The sequence below is a fragment of the Magnolia sinica genome, chromosome 15, assembly GCF_029962835.1.
Source record: "Magnolia sinica isolate HGM2019 chromosome 15, MsV1, whole genome shotgun sequence".
Classification (NCBI taxonomy): Eukaryota; Viridiplantae; Streptophyta; class Magnoliopsida; order Magnoliales; family Magnoliaceae; genus Magnolia; species Magnolia sinica.
The window spans coordinates 45,565,485-45,588,232 of NC_080587.1; positions in this window are offsets into that span (position 1 = coordinate 45,565,485).

Sequence of the window (22,748 nt, forward strand, 5' to 3'; positions counted from 1 at the left end):
ACTGACGAGATCCTTGAACTGCTCCCAACATTGGAAGAATGTTTTATCTTCCTTTTGGGCATAGTTCATGATTGGCTTCCTGATGTGTTCGTCTTATGGTATGGAAAGAAATTTTTTATAAACTCCATTATCATGTCATTCCATGTGCCGATAGATTGCGGACATAGTGAGTGCAACCACGTCTTATATTTTTCTTTCAAGGAGAAAGGAAAGAGTTTTAGCCTGACCATGTGATGGGGACATCTCGCGTACATGCACGCCCCCCCTACGCACGTACGCAAGGAGGAGGAAAGCCCCACCATTGATCTAGATTGATGACATGTCCAAGGAGGACCCCCTAGTTAGAGGACTGCATTTTAGTTCCTTGGAGTGGACCTGATCGTCATATGAATCCCCCCATGAGTTCTCATGATCATGACCCACTATTCCAAACGATTTAGTACTTTGATTTTTAGTTATTATTGTTATTAGGAACATCATGAACGGTTTTGATTATTTTAATTAGTTGTTAATTGTGGTTACTTTGTCTCTAAGTAATATGTTGCACACATGGCGTTAGTTTTAGGGTATATAATTTTATTATAAATAGGCACCCCTTGTAATCTTTTTCCTCATTGAAGATTGAGTAAAATTTCTGTGTTTTCCTGCTCTTCTTTAAGTTGTGAGGCCTAATTTGGTGCGAAACGTTCCCTTCTTCGAATGACTAACTACTCTGGTATGAAGCCACATCCATCCCAAATCGCCCCCATTTCCTACCATCCATATTCGTTGTCTCCTACAGTCATCCCCTCATCAAATCCACCCATGTTTATAAATAATCTTTCCCCTACAGCAGATTTCTAGAATCTGACCCTATAGGAGGGTTAAAACTTCGGTGGAGCACCGTGTTCAAACCGATCATCCGTTTCGCCTGAAATTTGGAGGGAAGGTAGCTCATCCCTAGCTGACTAGGCTCTAGCTGTCTGATTCCAGATTCGTGGGCCCCACACACATGTGGCAGCATCCCACACACGTGCGTTAGGCCCGGGCCGTTGTCTACACGTGTGGATCATCTGAGGTTCATTTTTCTCTTCTATTTCATTCCACTCTCACCTTATTTCCCTAACCCTAACCTTAGATAATCCTAAATCCCAAGTCATATTCCACTTTTACAAACCTTAGGTTTTCCCGATTTGAAACATGTGAATCCCTTGGATTGGGAAGTAATCCTTTGCATGTGTGGATGAATTTACTCTCCTTTGAGCATTCTTTGGTCCATAATTTTTAATTGATCCAGCCCTAACATGTGTAGGCTTGGACCCGCATAGATTCCCCGTGTTGAATGCTTGACTTTTATGTGGGATGTAGAATTTTTTATGATTGTTTTAAAATTAGTGTGATCTAAAGCCTAAAATCTTGCATATCATATTTAGTTTTCATGCCCTGCATCACCATGTCCACAGACACGTTAGGAAAGTATAAAGTGGATATAACCTCTTCAAACTCTTACAAGTGCATGTATGGACTTTCAGATTCAAGTCCAAGGAACTTTGGAAGGAGTTGGATCACTCTAGGCTTGATATCCATGTTTCCTGTGTTTTCTAGATAAACCATACATGAGGGCGAGCTCACCCCTGCCAGTAGTAAGTAATCTCATAGAGTACGAGGCGAGAGTGCATGGTGCACCTCATTCTGATCCTAGACTTCCACAACTTGAGGTTACGATTGATTCACCTGTTAATTTTGTAAGTACTGTGATATATAAAGCACATTTATTTGTCAAATTTCGATGGACAAACAAACTTGTGATGTGGTGACTCAAAAGATGGAAAGTTCATCTTCAAGTGAATCAAGATGGAAAGTTCACCTTCAAGTTCAAGACATGAAGATGGTTACTTCAAAAGTCCAAAGTACTCAAGCTTTATTTCTCTTCTAGTTCAAGATCAAGCTACATTTACATGATTACTTCAAGTAGAAGATCGAATGAACACATTTAAAGATTCAAGAACAAGCTACAAAGTACAAACTTCAATGTTCAATGTTTTCAGGTATATTTGACCCTAGAAAGACCTTAGACTTAGGTTCTTTTGAATGACAAACATAATTGGGTTTCTATACTTTAAATAGGCTTAAGTTTGACTAATCTAAACCTTAGTTTGACTAGTCTAGGCTTTGGGTCAACCAGTCTAGGAAAAAGTTCGACCAGTCTAAGCTTTCAATTGAAAATCGAATAAAATTTGTTAGTTCCTCGACCAGTCCAGAAATGGGCTCGATAAGTCAAAGGCACACCCTCGATTAGTCAAAGGTGGCTCGACTCAAAGTCTAGTAATGCATTTTGGGAATCCTCAACTAGTCGATAAAGCCACTCGACCAATCGAAGGATGGTTTGATCCGATCCCGCCTGAAATTTGAAATTTGTTTGTTTCTTAAACTAGTTGAAGGAGACCTTAGACCAGTCGAAGCAACAACTTTTCAGCATATAAATAGAGGTCTTTTCTCACTCTAAATTACATTATTTAAGCCATAAAAAGCTTTCACTTTGAGAGAGAAAAGTCCCAATCTTCTTCAAGCTATATAACGATATTTTAAATTCTTTTAATAGCTTATTGTTTTGTAATTTCTAGATCACTTTTTTATGAATTATATGTTTTAAAGGGAGTTCTTGTTCTTCCTTTTGAGATATAAGAAATTCAATCAAGTAGCCAGGTTTGAATTGAGTTAAAATCTATTTAAAACCTAGAACCCTTCATTTTGGTTATTAGACATTGAACATTGAACATTGATCATTTGTCATTAACCGAAGTGGTTCTACAAGCTACATCATTCAGCGTCTTCTGAAGAAGATAAGTATTTATTTTTTATTTTTGGTTTATTTAAGATATCCAGGAAAATCTTATGTATTGGTTTTGACTGAGATAGTGAGAAAATCTTAGTGTGTGGGGTTTTGATTGTGATAGCCCTTCTAAAATCACAACTGTATAGGTTTTAAGGTGAACCTGAGAAAACCTTAATTTTTAATGAACGCCAATATCATGTGGGTTGTGATTATTAGGAGTGGAGTAGGTGTGGCTGTTTGAGGACAATTGGTGTACACACCAAACCACTATAATTCCTAGTGTTTATGTGGTGAATGATTTTTGAGATGTACATGTGGTGAATGCTTGTAATAGATAGTTACATTTCTTTCTCTACTTGTTTTAGTTTGCGATCTTTATCCTTACTAGTTCATGAAATCAGGTTGTCCTACCTAAAACCTCAATTTTTGGTGTAAGGTTGTCCTATAAACATGATTTTAATCAATTTCTCAATACTATTACAATTGATATCTCTAATTAAGTTCTGATTTATTTATTCTTTCGGTACTTTAATTTTTATTTGGCATAGCCTTTTTCACCCCCCCCCCCCCCCCCTTTAGGACTGTAAGCTCGCCTCTTTTAATTAGTATCAAAGCTAAGTAGTTCATTTTTTTGGATTAATTTCCTAGAGTTTAAAGATTCAGAGCTTTAAATATGTCAAATTTTGATAGCCTGTCTATTACCAAGCCACCACCATTTGATGGCTCAAATTATGCCTATTGGAAATCCAAAATACTAATTTTCCTAAAATCCATAGATGAAAGCATATGGCAAGCCACAGTGATCAAATAGAAACCACCAGTGTTTGAGGTTCTAGGCAGTGATGGAACCAAGTCCATTAATGAAACACCTTTTTATTTATGGACCATACCTCAGAAAAATGAGAACAATGCAAATGCAAAGGCCTTAAATGTCATTACTTGCGCTCTATCACCTGATGAATTCAAAAGAATTATATCATGTGATACAGCTAAGCAAGCCTGGGACATCCTTGAAATGACACATGAAGGAACAACTATTGTCAAGAAATCTAAGGTCTAAATCCTCACTACAAGTTTGAAAAAATTCGTATGGAAGAAAATGAAACTTTCATGGACTTCTGTACGAAATTAAATGACATAGTGAATTCCATGTGGGGTTAATTTCAAAGTAACTGCCATTTAAGAGCTTAGAGACCCTGATCAAATGAAGGTTGAGGAGTTAGTCGGTTCACTCTAAACATATGAGTTAAGTTTCAAAGCTCCTAAAGGTAAGTCCATAGCCCTTAAGTCATCTAAGTCTATTCAAAAGAAAACAATGTTAATTCTGATTTAGAAGATACTAAGGAAGATATGGCTTTACTTGCTAAAATGTTTTACAAAATTTTTAAAAATAAGAAATGATCTGATTTTCAAAAACCTTATGATAAAAGAAAAGGTAAATAAAAAACTTAGAAATCTGTAAAAGACAGCCAATGTTTAAACTGCCATGAATATGGGCATTTGGCGAATAAATGTCCCAAAAGGGATAAATGAAAAAGAAAGGGTATGATTGCAACTTGGGATGAATCATTTGACTTTGAAAGCTCTTCTGAGTCCGATGAATCAGAACTAGAAACTTCAAATGAAGTGAAAGCCCTAACGACTATAGCCAGAGTCACCTCCTCAGATAGTTGTAACTTATTTGATTATGAGAATCTTAGGAGTGACCTTGAAAATGAGAATGAACATGATATTCTAAGCGCCTATAATGCCCTATATAGGGAGAGTTGCAAAATATCTGTCAAGTTAAAGATTCAAAAAGAAAAATTTCTTAAACTAAAAGAAGAACTTGAAAGTGTTGTTTTGGAAATGTCTCATTTTTCTGATTGTTATGAAAAAACAAAACTTGATTTAAGTTTTATGAATTCTGAATTTGAAAAACTCAAAATAGAAAATGGGAAGTTAAAACTCGAAGTCTCTTCTCTATTGAGTTCTAAGGACACTTGGAGATACGCCCATGGAGACCCTAAGCTAGAAAATTTACTAACTACATCCAGAAAATGTGGCGATAGATCGAGTCTAGGTTATATTAAAAATGATCCATTGAAAAATAAGAATGCATCTCCTATTTTTGTAAAAGGAGAGTCCTCGAACTCAAAAGGTAAGAACTTGAGAAATAACCAAAATAATTTTAAAAATTCAAAACCTTTTTAAGCTTCTAAAATCAAGCCTAATAACATCAGCTTTAGAAATCAAAGTCATAACCCCTTAGATGAAAAATAGTGGATTTACTCAAAGAGCTTCTCAAATCTAACTCGAATGTTATCGGAGTTGACAAACAGAAATATTTCAACTCTTACAAATCAAGAAAAATGAATGGTACTCCTAAACCCAATACTACAATGAAATGGGTTCATAAAGTTACTTATCTTGTTGCCCCCACTGCCTTTAAAGCTTCCAACCATTCAAAATGGTACTTGGATAGTGGATGTTTAAGACATGTGATAGGTGACAAGGAGATATTCATCAACTACAAAGAAATGAATGATGGTTTAATTACTTTTGGCGATGGAAGCAACTGCAAGATTATAGGCCAAGGTACTGTACAACTCTCTAACCTTCCTCCTTTTGAAAATGTTTTATATGTTGAAGGTCTTAAACACAATCTTCTTACTATATCTCCAATCTGCGATAACAAACATAGTGTAAAATTCACTAATCAAAGATGTGAGATTTTAAATGAGAAAGTTTGTGTGATTCTAAATGGCCGTAAGACTTCTGAAATTTGTTATATTTTCAATGAGACATGTTCATCTAAACTTTCTTGTTACATGGTCCAAATAGACGAATCAGAATTGTGGCATAAACCTCTTGGACATGTCAATTACCAAAACCTTTACAGACGGATCAAAGTTGATCTTATTTGAGGTCTACCTAAATTGAAAATGGTTGATAGAAAATGTGGCACATGCCAAATTGGCAAGCAGTCTAGGAGTAGTCAGAAGAAGGTGAATTCCTTAACCATAACCAAACCCCTTGAACTTATCCATATGGACTTAGTTGGACTGACAAGAACGGAGAGTCGAGGCCGTAAAAAGTACTTTCTGGTTATCATCGATGACTTTACCAGATTTACTTGTGTAGCTTTCATGAGAGAAAAATCTAAAACTCTCGATGAAGTTAAAAGGATATTAAAATGAAATCAGACCGAAAAAGAAATGCATGTTATCAAGATCAGAAGTGATCATGGTACTGAATTCGAAAATAGCAATTTTGAGAAATACTGTACTTATCATGGCATATTGCATGATTTTTCTGCTCGTAAGACACTTCAATAAAATTAGGTTGTTGAAAGGAAAAATAGAGTGCTACAAGAAATGACCAATGTTATGCTGAACAAAATGAATCTATCTAAAAATTTATGGGCTGAAGCTATAAATACTACATGCTATATTATAAATCATGTGTATTTAAGAAAATCTAAAGATAAAACAACTTATGAATTATGGTTCAATAACAAACTAACTATTAAATACTTTCGAATTTTTGGAAGTGCTTTATTTTACATGACTGTGAAAACTTAGGAAAGTTTGAAGCAAAGAGTGATGAAGGGATTTTCTTGGGATATGCTTTGAATAGTCGAGTGTATCGTGTTCTGAATAAAAGAACGGGAGTGATTTAGGAATCCATTAATGTCCTAATCTATGATCACCTGATCGCACCCACACCTAGTCAAGAAGATGGTGAATTCAATTTAAATGAAAAACCTGACTCTTCGTCTAGTCTAGTTAATACTGAACTAAGATTAGTTAAGGATCATCCTACTGATCTAATCTTAGGGAATCCTCTCATTGGTGTGCGAACAAGAAAACAACTAGAGAATATTTGTAATTATGTTTGCTTTACTTCTCAAGTTGAGCCGACCGATGTAAAAGAGGCGCTTACTAATGAAAATTGGATAGTAGCCATGCAAGAAGAATTGAATCAATTTGTAAGAAATGGTGTCTGGTATTTGGTTCCAAGACCAATTGATAAACATATAATTACTACCAAATGGATTCTTAAAAACAAATTTGATGAATTGGGCAATATTATTAGAAACAAGGCTAGACTGGTTGTACAAGGGTACACTCAAATAGAAAGAATAGATTATGATGAAACCTTTACGCCAGTAGCCCGTCTTGAATCCATCAGATTGTTCATATCCATTACTTGCTTTAAAAAATCAAAATATATCAAATGGATGTCAAAAGTGCTTTCTTAAATGGGAATTTACATGAAGAGGTGTATATTGAATAACCTAAGGGTTTTGAGGACCCTAAACACTTAAATCATGTATATCGCCTTAAAAAGGAACTTTACGGTTTAAAACAAGCTCTGACGGCGTGGTATGAAAAGCTGATTAAGTTCTTACTCAGTCATAATTTTATCATGGGAAGTGTTCATAAAACTTTATTTGTTAAAAAAATACAATGAACACATACTGATTGTACAAATATATGTTGATGATATCATATATGGTTCTGCATGTACTAACCTGTCTGTTCAGTTTGCAGAACTGATGAAATCCAAATTCGAAATGAGTATGGTTGAAGAATTAAATTACTTTTTAGGCTTACAAGTTAAACAGTAAGAAGAGGGTATCTTCATTTCTCAAACTAAATACGCCTTAAATTTGGTTAAGAAATTTGGATTCAAGAATTGTAAGAAATTCGATACTCCTATGAGTACGACTCTCAAACTCTCAAATGATAAAACAGGTAAGAGTATAGACTCTCGCTTATATCGTAGCATGATTGGTAGTCTATTATACTTAACTGCTAGTAGACAAGATACTTCCTTTAGTGTTGAAATCTATGTAAGATATCAATCTGATCCAAAACAATCACTTCTTGTTGCTATTAAGCGAACAATTAGATATGTCGTAAGTACTGTTAATTATGGTCTTTGGTATCCACATGATACAAATGTACAATTAGCTAGATATACAAATGCTGACTGGGTTAGGAACATCGATGATAGAAAATCTACTAGTGGTAGATGTTTCTACGTTGGAAACTGTCTGGTTTCCTGGCACAGTTAGAAACAAAGTTTGGTATCCTTATCCATAGCTTAGGCCGAATACATCGCAGCCGGTAATGCATCTACCCAGTTAGTTTGGATGAAGAGAATGCTAACCGATTACGGAATTATGTATGATACAATGATCCTATATTGCCATAACTCTAGCGCAATTAACATTTCTAAAAATCCCATTCAACATTCTCGTACAAAGCACATAGACATTCGTTACCATTATATTCAAGAATTGGTTGAAGATAAGAGCATCTCTTTAGCATACATGCATACTAAAAATCAGCTTGCCGATATCATGACGAAACCAATTGACAGGAATAGGTTCTCTAAATTGAAACATGATATTGGTATGTATATTTCAAATTAATTATGTCATGTTATTTTTATTTTTTAAGCAAAAATTTAAAAAAATTTAAAAAATAATAAATAAATAAATATATTGAATTTTTCAGTCTACACGACCGGTCAAGCACATCCTCAACCAGTCGAGCCTCGACGGGTCAAGCACATACTCGACTGGTCAAAGAGCTTGGGTTGGCTTCCTAAAAAGGGACAAAATCACTTTTTTTTCCCATTTTCTTCTTCTTCCTCAACAACTACTTACTCGACCCGTCGAACCCATCTCCATCGAGTCCTTGTAAGTGCATCATTTTCAATTTTCTTTTAGATTTGAGTTCTTTTATGCATTTTAAACTTTGTGGTGTTGTTGATTTGTGATTTTCCCTCTTTTCTACAAGAGTTTTTGGGCAAAAATCTGACCTTAGCTAAACCCATATATCAGACTCTCTTATGCATACTCTACATGGAGCATCGCTCTAAGAGGTAGATCACACACAAAGGCCCTAGCGGCTCCTCCTCATGGATGACTCCAATTAGGGTGAGAACCCTGAGAGCTCCCGAAGAAGATTCAGAGCATGTAAGGGATTTCTGCACTCAAGATATAATAATCGAAAAGACGGTAAATCTTGATCATATTGCTCGCTTTAAGTTGTTGCCCATTCTCTTGGCCATTGGTTGAGAAAATATTTTTGGTTGGGGCAGACCTTCTTAACGCTCCAATGCACAAGGCATGTTTGCATCTATCGGGGAATTGTCCCTTGAAAATCTTATATTTTCCATCAATTTTAGAGAAGGGACAGTACTGATAGATAGGCACTTAATTTCGGGCCTACTTGAGATAAATGTTAATGATGAGGGTATTTCTATTCATTCTCTTTCTGCTAAGATGTTTGAATCTGAGCGTAGGGACATTAGCCATAAATTATGCTGATTTAATGCCGAGTCGAGTGGCAGTAATGCACTACATGCCACCCAGATGATTCCTCATTTCCATGTCCTTCACTGCATTTTTACTTCAAATGTCTATCCCCAGTCTAGAAACAATCTGAGCTTACTCCATTAATGGCTCGTATTCTCCATGCTGTCACTGAAAGTGCCTTGGGTTGTCAATTAGCATGAGGATTGAGTGAATGAGTCAAGTGAGCCCTAAAGAAGATCGTTCAAGTCATTGCCTCAATTGGATGTGCACTCTAAGCTTGTCAAAGGTAAATTAAGCCTCACATCCCATGTCCCAAAACACTCAGGTATATGAAGCCTTTAAAAACATTAGAGCAACCTAGGGTCATATGTCTATAGGCTTGAATTTCAAAACAGGAAAATCGTCGAAGTATTTCAGACTGTATTCAATGATATCGAGTACTCATCAATGGCATCGAACACTCAAGTTCGATGATATCAACAACCACTTGATATCATTGAACTAAGACATTCTATGACCAACAACCATAAAGTATTTTGGACAATATGTTTGATAAATCGAAAAACATTTCAATGATATCGACATTCAAATATCGATCAAATCGAATGAGAATCGATGATATCGAATTACCTTGAGCTTTGTCCAACAACTATTGGAAAATGTCTTGACATTTTTCCAGTAATCGAACCACCTTCGATATCATCAGAATTCAAACTTTGATGATATCGAGATGAGTTCAATGTCATCGAATTTGGTGAAGTTTTTTGTCCAGCGAGCCTCAAAAGAAATTCACTTAGAAAGATCGAGGACTTAAAACCCTACTCGATGTCATCAGATTTCAAATCTCGATGATATCGAAGGTATATCAATACGATCGAATCTGGACAAAACTATTCCAACAATCTTGCAAGGTAAACCATATGGGAATGACCGAGGAATCGATGATGACTCGATATGATCGTACTTCAAATGTCGATGAAATAGACATATGTTCGATGCTATCGAAATGGATTAAAAATTATCCAGCAAACTCTTTTGAAATTCATATGGAAATGATCGATGTATCGAGCAGATGGTCGATGAAATCGGAAATCAAACTTTGATTGCATCGATCCTCAGCAAAAAGTTCCAGGGATATACTTCAGTGGAGTTTGTATCATCGAACCTTGCTACGGTAGCATTGAAAGTTTACGTTTAATGATATCGAAGTAGGCCCGATGATATCGAATTCAGTCAGAATCTGACAACTTTCATACCGTTGGAACTTTTTGACTATTTAAGGAGAGCTTGTTCTTAGTTGTTGTATTCCGAAAAAAGAGAGAGAGCTTTGAGAGAGTAACCACATATCATTTAACCTAAGTCCTTTTTCTCATGGGAGTTCATCCTTCAATCCACCCTCATCATTGATATTCTATAGAGTGGATTGGGGAATGAACTTCCGCATTCAAGGATCATCCAGCTATCAACTTAATGGCAAATCATTGAGTTGGGATCCTATGAATGCCTAAGACTTTGGAATTTCTCCATTACTTTAATAGATAATATTTATTAGAGTAGATTCCAAAATAACCTTGACCCAACCTATAACCTTTATTGGTACATCTTCAAGTGTTGTGGATCAATGGAGCTGAAGAATCTTCGTCATCAAGGAGGAGATCTTCATCATCGTGCTTAATGGGGCTCACCTACTTATCTGTAAATCATTAGAGTCTAGAGACCCTATTGATCATTCCTTATATAGGATTGGGTCACAGGTGGTTCTCACCCCTTTCAAGTGCTCATAGGAGGCCTCCGACGGGAGAGTACGTGTGGGTGTTGTGTGTTGACCCTTGCTCTTGTGTTGGGCATACACTTAGGTCCTTGGGCTGTGTGGCCTAAAAGTTAGGTTCCTTGTGTGGATCCTTTACTCTTATGTAGGGCATAAACTCTAGGGTCCTTATGTGGATCCTTGGCTTGTGTGGCCTTAAACCCTAGGTTCCTTATGTGGATCATTTGCTCTTGTGCAGGGCATAAAACCTGGGTGCTATGTGTTGACCCTTGCTCCTATGTGGGGCATAAACTTATGTCTCTTGGAGACATGTTAGGTACATTATGGAGGTCCTAGAGTCAGCCTTGTATAGGTTGTAATGGTTTGAGGTAAACTTGATTTGAAACCTCTGTTGGTGAAATCCGGTACACTGGTTAAGTGCGTTTGACGGGAGTGAAGTAGGCATATAGCCGAACCACTATAAAACGATTGTGTTTGGGATTGTTATTTGCATACTCTTGTGTTGTGTTTACTTTAAATGTTCACATGATGTATGATGACATGATTATTTAGAACTGATAGGTATCACATCCCACACACAGTCACTTAGTGAATCCATCTTAGACTAAGGTTATATATTGTTTAGATTCTGCTCAGTCTTGTGATTGGATCCTCTAATAGGTTTAGAAGCCATTAGAGTTAAATTGATGATATCTTGACATTTGCATATTAGATCAAGATAATGGTAATAGGATTTTAAATTGACGTAAAATTTTATAAAGTCCTATTCACTCCCCTCTAGGACACTTTGACCCATTCCTACTTCTACTAAAGTGGCAATTACTGCAATATCAATATGTATCAGAGTGGGTCTCTCTTAAGGGCTTCACCACATAAGAGTGATCTTGACTGAAGTTGGAATCATGGCCAAAGGAGAGGGCTCATCTCTAACTAGACCTCCTGTATTTGATGGATCAAATTATGCTTACTAGAAGGCTAAGATGCATTATTTTTTAGATCTTTGGATCATGATGTTTGGGACATTATTGAAAATGGATATGTGCCTCCAACTGATCAAGTGGTACTTGAAAATGGCACAACTATCTCTAAACCAAAATCTAAAGAAATGTGGCTGCATTTGATAAAGAAAAGCAAACCTCTGAAGCTAAAGCAATGAATGCTATTTATTATGCTGTGTCTCAAGAAGTATTTAATCAAATTAGTATGTGTGACACATCAAAACAAGCATGGGATTTTTTGGAAACAACCCATGAGGGAACCAACACAGTGAAAAGATCTAAGCTGCAGCTCCTAACATCACAATTTGAACACCCCTCTCTCATTCCATATGAATTTTACTAACCCTAGGAGAGAAAAGAGAGAAAAGAGGAGAAAAGAGTGAGGAGAAGAGAGAGAGTTCAGGAGATCGTTACCGGGATTCATTCCCACTGCTCCTCGTGTTGAATCACCACCCCACCGTCGCTACACCATCGATTCTAGCATCTATTTGGGTAAGGAATCCTAACCCTAATCTCGTTCTTAGAATCCAAATAGAAGAATTAGTGAAATAGCTAACCTATTTCAATGTTTAGGTAGTCGTTGTGCCATAGACATGGACGTGGTGTACGAACCGAGTTCGTAACAAGCGTACTGATGAAAGGTGTGGATTATAAACATTTAGGTTATGGTTTTCAAGGCATTTAATGTTAGCAATAATTTATGTCTGACTTGATTGTTGTCATATGATCTTAGTTATGACATTTTCGATATATCATGTATGTGTAAACTAGGTTGTATACTAAAATGCATTCCATGTGTTTATTGAAATGTTTGAATGAATAGGAAATTATGATTTATGCTTCCCATGACTATTAATCTATAATTCATGTTTGTTGTAAGTATGACAACTCCTTGGTGAAAGGTCATGCTATAATATATGTTATAACTAATTTATTATATGTATGTTGAAATGTGTAGTCTAAGTGTTTGATCAAATGTCTGCATGAAAAAATATTTGTTGAAATGTATTTAATGAGGGTGTTGAGGTAGGATTATCAATTTCCTTATCTATAGTTACAATTTCCTTCATGTAACCTATCTTGCTACTACGTGATTTATGGATGAAATGTCTATGTATGATAACATGTGCAATATGGTTGTTAAAATGTCCGAATGAGAATAGTATTTGAATTAGTTGTTAAATGTTGTTCTTGACTATCATAAAAGAATGCCTATTGTATCTGAGTATGATTGGGACTAATACGTAGTCCAGGCAATCGGTAACGGTTTTCGATTTAGTCGCTGAATTAGTTTCGCCACACTGGATATGTTCAAGGAATCCGGGTCGCATGACGATTATCGATAGTGGTTAGGCCACGTTGAGTGCTTATGCAGTCCATGTCGAATAATTCAGCGTGTACTCATACCAATCAAACTTATCAAATAACTCGATTGGCCTAATATGTGTTTACCATGTATGGATGCTACTACTTGAATCTAAGGTACCACTTATCAATGCAAACCCGTTTCAACCATGGTACCATGATCCGCTAAGACTCATGAGCTAGGCATGGTGGTATGGGACACCGTGGTCGAGCTATCGGCCTACACTGGGGTGACGAGCCTCCTCGTAATGACCAATGAGTAACCCAAACTCGTGAGCAGAATACGGTGGTATGGGACACTATATTCGAGTTGTCGGCCTACGCTGAGGTGACGACCCTTCCCGTAGTGACCTCGAGTATAAACTAGGCCTACGTCGAGGTGATGAGCCTCTCGTAGCGACCTGAACTTGCCTATCCACTACTTTTCAATCAGGGATAATGTTGCCCTATAACTTGCCTATCGTATGTGATTAACTAGGATTGACGACCTTAGATGGATCATTGTTTAGGTAAATAATCTAAAGGAAGGTACCTTAGCTCCCGAATCTGTTTTATGAATATGCCTAATAAATTACTTAGCTAACACGATTATGCACCGCATTGCATGTGCTTTGGCGAGGAAGCGTACGTTTAGGGAGTTTGTCATTCGCGATCGTGAGAGGATGTCGCTGAGGGAGTGTAGGCGAGGGTATGCATCATTATAGCATATCATTCCTGCATTAACAAGAGTACTTAGGGCATGATTGTTGTACTGCTTTATCATTACTGCTTGACTGAATTGATAACATGTTAACCTTTGCCTAATAGCTCTACTGAGCTGATCACTTACTCCCACTCTAGGATAGTGTTTTAAAACGCCAACCAGATTCTGTTTTAGTTGCAGATAATGGCGAGGCTTATGAAGCGGAGCCTGACTTTTATGACAATGAGAAGTTCTCTATGTACAACTATCAGGCGGGTCTATGTAGACCATGTGCTGATCGACGGGATTACAGGGATATAAATTAGTTAGACATTACACTTTGTTATTTTGTATATTTTGGAACAAACATGTATATATTCAGCTTGGTGACATGATCATACTCTGAGGATTTATAACCACTTTTATACTTTATATATCTATCACAGTCTTCCGCTTGCTAAATTTAATCGTCTTTGGAGTATAATATGCTATTTTAATATAATCTCACTCATGTTTAATGCACTAATATGGATAACATTTAATAACCATTATCTATGTTACATAACTGATGCGTTAGAACTCAAGAGTTCAGCTTCTACTCGACCCCCGATTTTTGGGGCATTACAATATTATATAAGGATTGAATACTGAATGGTGATAGATTTAACATTTCCTATACTCTCATGATCTGATTTATATGAGTACTTAGTGATAGTTTCATTCCTCTAGTTTCAACTGCATATGTACTTATCATGTGTATGAACTATTGTATTTCTATATGCATTTTGAATACTCAATCACCTTGATTCTCCCCTGTTTTTATAATTCAACTCCAATCAACTGATATTGGTATATATTGCCCTTTGCCAATGACTGACAAAAAGGGGAAGAATAAATCCCACCATGAGGAAAATTATATGTATCTATGTATGTATGGTGGTACAGGTGTTAGGGGGAGCAACTACAAAGATATAAGGGGAGCAGCTACTGCTGAATGTTTCAACTTTGTGTGTGAACTCAAATAGCAGATTTGTAAAATTGTGTAAAGTTCATATACACACAATTTAAGATGCTGGTCTAGGTGTTGTTCTCGAATTTCTGGTGTTTTGTCACGTAATTGATAAAGGGGGAGATTGAAAGTGCCCTAGTTTGTCAATTAGTGTGAGGATTAAGTCAATGAATCAAGTGAGCCCCAAAGAAATTGTTCAAGTCATTGCCTCAGCTGGATGTGCACTTCGAGCTTGTCAAAGGTAAATTAAGCCTCACATCTCATGTCCCGAAACACTTAGGTATATGAAGCCTTTAAAAACATTAGAACAACCTAGGATCATATGTTTGTAAACTTGAATTTCAAAATAGGAAAATCTTCCAAGTATTTCAGATTGTATTTGATGATATCGAGTACTCATCAATGGCATCGAACACTCACATTCGATGATATTAACAAGCACTTGATATCATCAAATTAGGTCATTCTATCTTCAACAACCACAAAGTATTTTGGACAATATGTTCAATAAATTGAAAAACATTTTGATGATATCGACATTCAAATATCAATCAAATCGAATGAGAATCGATGATATCGAATTACCTTGAGCTTTGTCCAACAAATTTTAGAAAATGTCCTCACATTTTTTGAGTAATCGAACCATCTTCGATATCATCTGAATTCAAACTTTAATGATTTTGAGATGAGTTCGATATCATCAAATTCGGTCAATTTTTTGTCTAGCGAGCCTCAAAAGAAAAACACCTAGAAAGATCGAGGACCCGAAGCACTACTCGATGTCGACAGATTTCAAATCTCGATGATATCGAAGGTATATCGATACTGTCGAATCTGGACAAAACTATTCCAACAATCTAGCAAGGTAATATTTATTAGAGTAGATTCCAAGATAACCTTGACCCAACCCGTCACCTTTATTGGTACATCTTCATGTGTTACAAATTAAGGGAGCTGAAGAATCTTCATCATCAAGGAGGAGATCTTCATCAACATGCTTAATGGGGATCACCTACTTATCTGTAAGTCATTAGAGTCCAGACGCCCTGTTGATCATTCCTTGTGTAGGATTTGGTCATAGGTGGTTCTCACCCCTTTCAAGTCCTCATAGGAGGCCTCTAACGGGGGAGTACGTGTGGGTGCAGTGTGTTGACCCTTGTTCTTGTGTAGGGCATAAACTTAGGTCCTTAGTGTAGGTCCTTGGCCTGTGTGGCCTAAAAGTCAGGTTCCTTATGTGGATCCTTTACTCTTGTGTAGGGCATAAAACTTAGGTGTTATGTATTGACCTTTGCTCTTGTATAAGGCAAAAATTCTAGGGTCCTTATGTGGATCATTGGCCTGTGTGGCCTAAAACCCTAGGTTCCTTGTGTGGATCATTTGCTCTTGTGTAGGGCATAAAACTTAGGTGCTGTGTGCTGACCCTTACTCCTATGTGGGGCGTAAACTTCTATCTCATTGACACATGTTAGGTACCTTGTGTAGGTCCTAAAGTCAGCCTTATGTAGGTTGTATTGGTTTGAGGTAAACCTGATTTAAAACCTCTGCTAGTGAAATTCGATACGCTCGAGGGTTGATTGCGTCCGCCGGGAGTGGAGTAGGCATATAGCCGAACCACTATAAAATGAATGTGTTTGGGATTGTTATTTGCATACTTCTTATTGTGTTTAATTTTAATGTTCACATGATGCATGATGACATGATTATTTAAAACTGATAAGTATCACATCCCACACACAGTCACTTAGTGAATCTATCTTAAACTAAGGTTATATATTGTTTAGATTCTGCTCAGTCTTGTGATTGAATCCTTTAATTGGTTTTGAAGCCATTAGAGTTAAATTGATGATATTTTGACATTTTCATATTATATCAAGATAATGGTAATAGGATTTTAAATTGACGTAAAATTTTACAAAGTCCTATTCACCCCCTTTAGGACACTTTAACCTATTCCTACTTCTATTAAAGTGGTCATTACCACAATTTCAGTCACATCGGGTATCCCCATTTGCCTTCCTTCCTTGATCTACTATTTGATCATCCAGTTTCGCATTCATCCTAGTCATGGTTCTATTCCATTCGCTTATCTTATGACTACACTTGCCCTTCATTGTAATTTTGTCATTTGTAAGTGCTATGGTTTTATGCTCCTTTAGTTGTCAAATTTTGTGGTGCCAAAACATCAATATATGTCTTGTGCAATCTATGTCTTGTGTAGCTCATTGGTACATATGATCAAGACATTGCATTTACGTTCAAGACATTACATCACCTCTCTAAACACGCTACTTCAAGTCAAGAACGAAGATTTACTTCAAACCATTTCAAGAAATGCAAGTACAAGCTACAATAAGTGATCTTGTTTAAAGACACAAGTTCGTGTACAACTCGAAATAAAGTGTAATTCTAACTCTAGAAGATCTCAAGTTCAATGCTACTCAAGTATAGAGATCTCAAGCTTCACAATCTTTAAAGGTCAACTATCATATGAAGAAAATGAAGTCTCGATGTTCATATCTCACTTTCAAGGTATGATTGACCATAGATTGACCTTAGGGTAGGTCATTTTCTATACATAATTCAATTTAAATTGCTTTACATGTATTTGGGCTATTCTAAGACTAGTCCTGAACCCTGTTTGACTAGTCCTAGCATTGCCTCGACCAGTCCAATAAATTCCATGACCAGTCCTAAGGTTGTTGCAATTTTTTGGAATTCTCTGTTCGTTCACGACCAGTCCTAGACTCTGTTCGATTGGTCGTGTGAACAGTGTTGACACGTCCTACGATCAATCCTGGATCTACGACTCATACTACAACAACTAAATCTGGTGCCTCACGACCAGTCGTGGAGGGATCACAACCAGTCATAGACTGCCTCCAACCAGTCGTGGAACGGTCTGATCCAATCGCGCTCAAAATTTTAAAATGTAGTTGGTCCTACGACTAGTCGTAGTGTCCACAGGACCAATCGTAGATGCGATTTCTGAAACTATAAATAGATGACGAATTTCAGAGTTTGATAACTCAATTTAAGTAAATTCAAGGCATCACTCTGAGATAAGTTTGTGTTCATTTTAAAGCTAATTTGTGCATATTTAATATTCTCTTTTGTTAGCTTTATTGATTTGATTTTGTTTCTATATTCTAATCTAAATTGAAAAGAGGAATTGTTGTATTCCTTCTTCTTGGAATCAAAATCAAATAGAGCTAGCCCTAATTAGATTTAATTTAAAATCAATTAGAACTTAGAACCATTTCAAAGTGAGTATTGGACATTGAACTTCTACATTCAAATTTCTACTCCAATTGGTTCTACCAAGCTGCTACAAAAGGAGAAATCTAAGTATTTTAGATTTGTGTAAAACTTTTATCGTATTGGTTTCTTTTGAAATTGATTCAAAAAAATCTCATTGTGTTGGTTATCTAAGGAGAGCCAAAAAACTCAGAAGTGGGGTTTTTTGAACTGTGTAAGCCCATTTGAAAGACACAATTGTGAAGGTTTTAGGTGAACCTGAGAAACCTATTTTCATAGTGAACGCTGATATCCCCTGTGTGAGGATATTAGGAGTGGAGTAGCAAGCTGTGTGGTTGTTGTTTGATAGTTGGTGAATACACAGGCGAACCATTATAACTCTTTATGTTTTGTGGATGTGTGATTTATTTTTCCTATCTTTTATCATTCAAGTTTGTGGGATGTATGTGTGGATGTGAATGTTGTAATATTTACATTTCAAGCAATGTGGAGAATGTTGTAATGGTTTAATATTTCATTTCTTGCTATTTCCTTTATTTCCTTTCAATTTGAGTTTTTGATATTCAAATTGTTCTAATAAGGTTGTCCTGCCATAAACCCTTGGTTTTTATGGTGCAAGGTTGTCCTTAGAACAACATTGGTATCAACCTCTCTGTTCTAGCATTTAAAGGTTGCTTTACATTTTAATATTGTGATTAGTTTAAAGTGATATCTGTACTTTATTCATTTTAATTCTGCTGTTAAAGTTTTAATTTGGCATAGTCCTATTCACCCCCCTTCCCTCTCCTCTATAGGACATAGAGCTAGGCCTTTTCAAGTGGTATCAGAGCCTAATAGCTCATTTTAATTGTTATATTTTTTGATTTAATTCTTGAGTTAATTGATCTAAGCTAATTATAAGATGTCAAATTTTGATAGGCTTTTAGTCACTAGGCCTCCACCATTTGATGGCTCCAATTATGCTTATTGGAAAGCCAGGATGAGGATTTTTCTTAAATCTATGGATGAGAGTGTGTGGCAAGCAACAGTGACAGAATGGACCCCTCCTACCACTGAAGTGACTGGAATTGATGGTTCAAAATCAATGAGAGTAACACCTTATTTCTCTTGGACCACTCTTAAAAAAAATGAGAGTAGTGCCAATGCAAAAGCACTAAATGCAATCAGTTGCGCACTATCACCCGATGAATTCAAAATAATTATGTCATGTGATACTATAAAGCAAGCTTGGGATATTTTAGAAAAGACACACGAAGGAACATCAATTGTCAAGAAATCTAAAGTCCAACTCCTCACAACCAAATTTGAGGAAATACATATAGAGAGAAATGAAATGTTCATGGACTTTTATACAAGATTAAATGACATTGTGAACTCTATGTGGGGTCTTGGCGATAAAATCCCAGAAAGTAAAGTGTGTGCAAAAATACTACGCTCACTTCCTGAACGGTTCAATTCAAAGGTTACCGCGATCCAGGAACTTCGTGATATGAAAAATATGAGGGTAGAAGAATTAGTTGGGTCTTTACAAACCTACGAGTTAAATTTTAAAGCTCCTAAAGGTAATTATATTACCCTTAAGTCTTCTAAAAATGTTTTATAAGAAAATTCTGAAGACGATATGACTCTTTTAGCGAAAAAGTTTTACAAGATTTTCAAAAGTAAAAAGAGGGTTGATTTTCAAAAATCAAATGATAAGAAAAGATCTAAATATAAAACTTGAAAATCTTTAAAAGATATTCAATGTTATAACTGCCAAGAATATGACCATTTAGCAAACAAGTGTCCTAAAAAGGACAAACCTAAAAAGAAAGGAATGTTGGCTACTTGGGATGAATCTTCTGGCACGGAAGTCTCTTCTAAATCAGAAGATTCTGAAATCGAGTCGGGCAATGAAGTCAAAGCCCTTATGACTCTACCCAAGTTCACTTTTTTAGATCATGATGATTCTACTAGTGAAGAAAATCTGAATAGTGATCATGAAAATGAAGAAGATCTTCAAGATGCTTACAATGCCCTATACAAGGAAAGTCGTAAAATTGTCGTAAAACTAAAACTTCAAAAAGAAAGATTTTTAAAACTTAAAGAAAATTTTGATTCACTTGTTTTAGAAAAATCACATATTTTAGATTGTTTTGAAAAATCAAAATGCGATTTAGATTTCAAAACTTCTCTGATTGAAAATATAAAATCTGAAAATGAAAAACTAAAACTTGAAGTCTCTTCTCTTTTGAGTTTAAAGGATACATGGAGATATTCCTAAGGCGATCCAAAGTTAGAAAAACTTTTTTCTGGATCAAGAAAATGTGGCGACCGATCTGGTTTGGGCTACAATAAAAATATTTCTCCTAATCACAAGAATACTTCTCCTAAGTTTGTAAAAGGAGAATCCTTAAACTCAAAAGAGAAATTTTCTAATCAAAAGTTTTCTAAAAATACCAAAACGTTTCAATCTTTTAAACTTAAAAGTAACCATATCAACTATAAAAATTAGAACCGAAACCCTTTAGCTGAAAAAATAGTTGATTTGCTTAAAGAGCTCTTAAAATCTAACTCAGTGGGTCATTCTTACAACAACTACAAAAATAAGAAGACCAATTATTCTCCTAAACCAAAAACAGTTATGAAATGGGTTCCTAAGGTTACTTGTTTAGTTGCTTACACGGATTTCAAAACTTCAGGCCATTCAAAGTGGTACTTAGACAGTGGATGCTTAAGGCACATGACTGGTGATAAAGATCTAATCATCGATCTTAAAAATATGACTGATGGTTCAGTCACATTTGGTGATGGTAGCAATTGCAAGATTATTGGCCAAGGTACGGTTCAACTCTATAACCTCCCTTTGTTTAAAAATGTCTTATACATTGAAGGGTTAAAACACAATCTATTAAGCATATCTCAAATATGCGATAACAATCATAATGTAAAATTTTCTAACCAAGGTTGTGAAATTCTAAATAATAAGGGTTCAGTAATATTAACTGGTCATAGAACTTCTGAAATTTGCTATATTGTTAGTGAATCCATCTCATCTAGTCAATTGTGTTACATGGTCCATACCGATGAGATTGATTTGTGGCATAAACGTCTTAGACATGTATACTACCGTAATTTGTATAGATTGAGCAAAAGAGAACTAATAAGAGGTCTACCTAAATTACAAAAATTAGACAAAATATGTGGTGAATGCCAGATTGGCAAGCAATCAAGGAGCTCTTACAAGAAGGTGAACTCCAATGCCACATCAAGACCACTCGAGCTTCTCCATATGGATCTTATAGGACTTACCAGGATGGAGAGTCGAGGTGGCAAAAAATACATTTGTTAATTGTGCAAGATTTTACCAGATTCACTTGGGTAGCTTTCTTAAGGGATAAATCAAAAACCCTTGATGAAGTAAAAAGAGTTCTCAAACGGATTTAAACGAAAAAATGTTCTTAAGTCTGTAAGATTCGTGGTGATCATGGATCTGAATTTGAGAATAGCAATTTTAAAAAAAATCTGTAGCGATCAGGGAATATTACATGAATTCTTTGCACCCAAAATACCACAACAAAATGGAATGGGTGAAAGGAAAAATAGAGTTCTTCAAGAAATGGCTAATGTCATGTTGAATAGTATAAAGCTCCCTAAAAATCTTTGGGTTGAAGCCTTGAATACTGCTTGCTACATAATCAACCAAGTATGTACTTGCAAGTCTAATAATAAGATGGCTTATGAAATGCGGTTCGATAAGAAGCCTAATGTCAAATACTTTCGAGTTTTTGGTAGCAAGTGCTATATTTTACGTGACCTTGAAAATCTGGGTAAGTTTAACAATAAAAGTGATGAAGGTATCTTTTTAGGGTATTCGTTGAATAGTCCTGCATATTGAGTACTGAACAAGAGGACCGGTGTTATTCAAGAGTCCATTAATGTGGTCATTGATGATCACTTAAATACACCTAACTCAAGTTCAGATAATGATGAAGTTCTTTTAATTGACAAACCAGTTATTTCATCTAATCAAGTTAACTCTGAACTGAGGACTATCAAAGATCTTCCAAGCACTCAAATTCTTGGAAACCCAGTCACTGGTGTATGCACTTGTAAACAACTAGGAGACATATGTAATTATGTGTGCTTTACATCCCAGATAGAATCAGCTAACGTAAAAGAAGCTCTTATTGACGAAAACTGGATAGTAGCTATGCAAGAAGAGCTTAACCAATTTATGAGAAATGATGTTTGGTATCTTGTTCCTAGACCTAAAGATAAACATATTATCGGAACAAAGTGGATTTTCAAAAATAAGTCTGATGAACTTGGTAATATAATTCAAAACAAGCCTAAACTAGGTGTACAAGGGTACACTCAAATTGAGGGTATTGATTATGATAAAACATTTGCCCCAGTAGCTCATCTTGAGTCAATTAGACTATTTATATCCATTGCTTGCTTTAGAAAATTCAAAATTTATTAAATGAATGTGAAGAGTGCCTTCTTAAATGGTGATCTGCATGAAGAAGTATATGTTGAACATCTAATGGGTTTTGAAGAC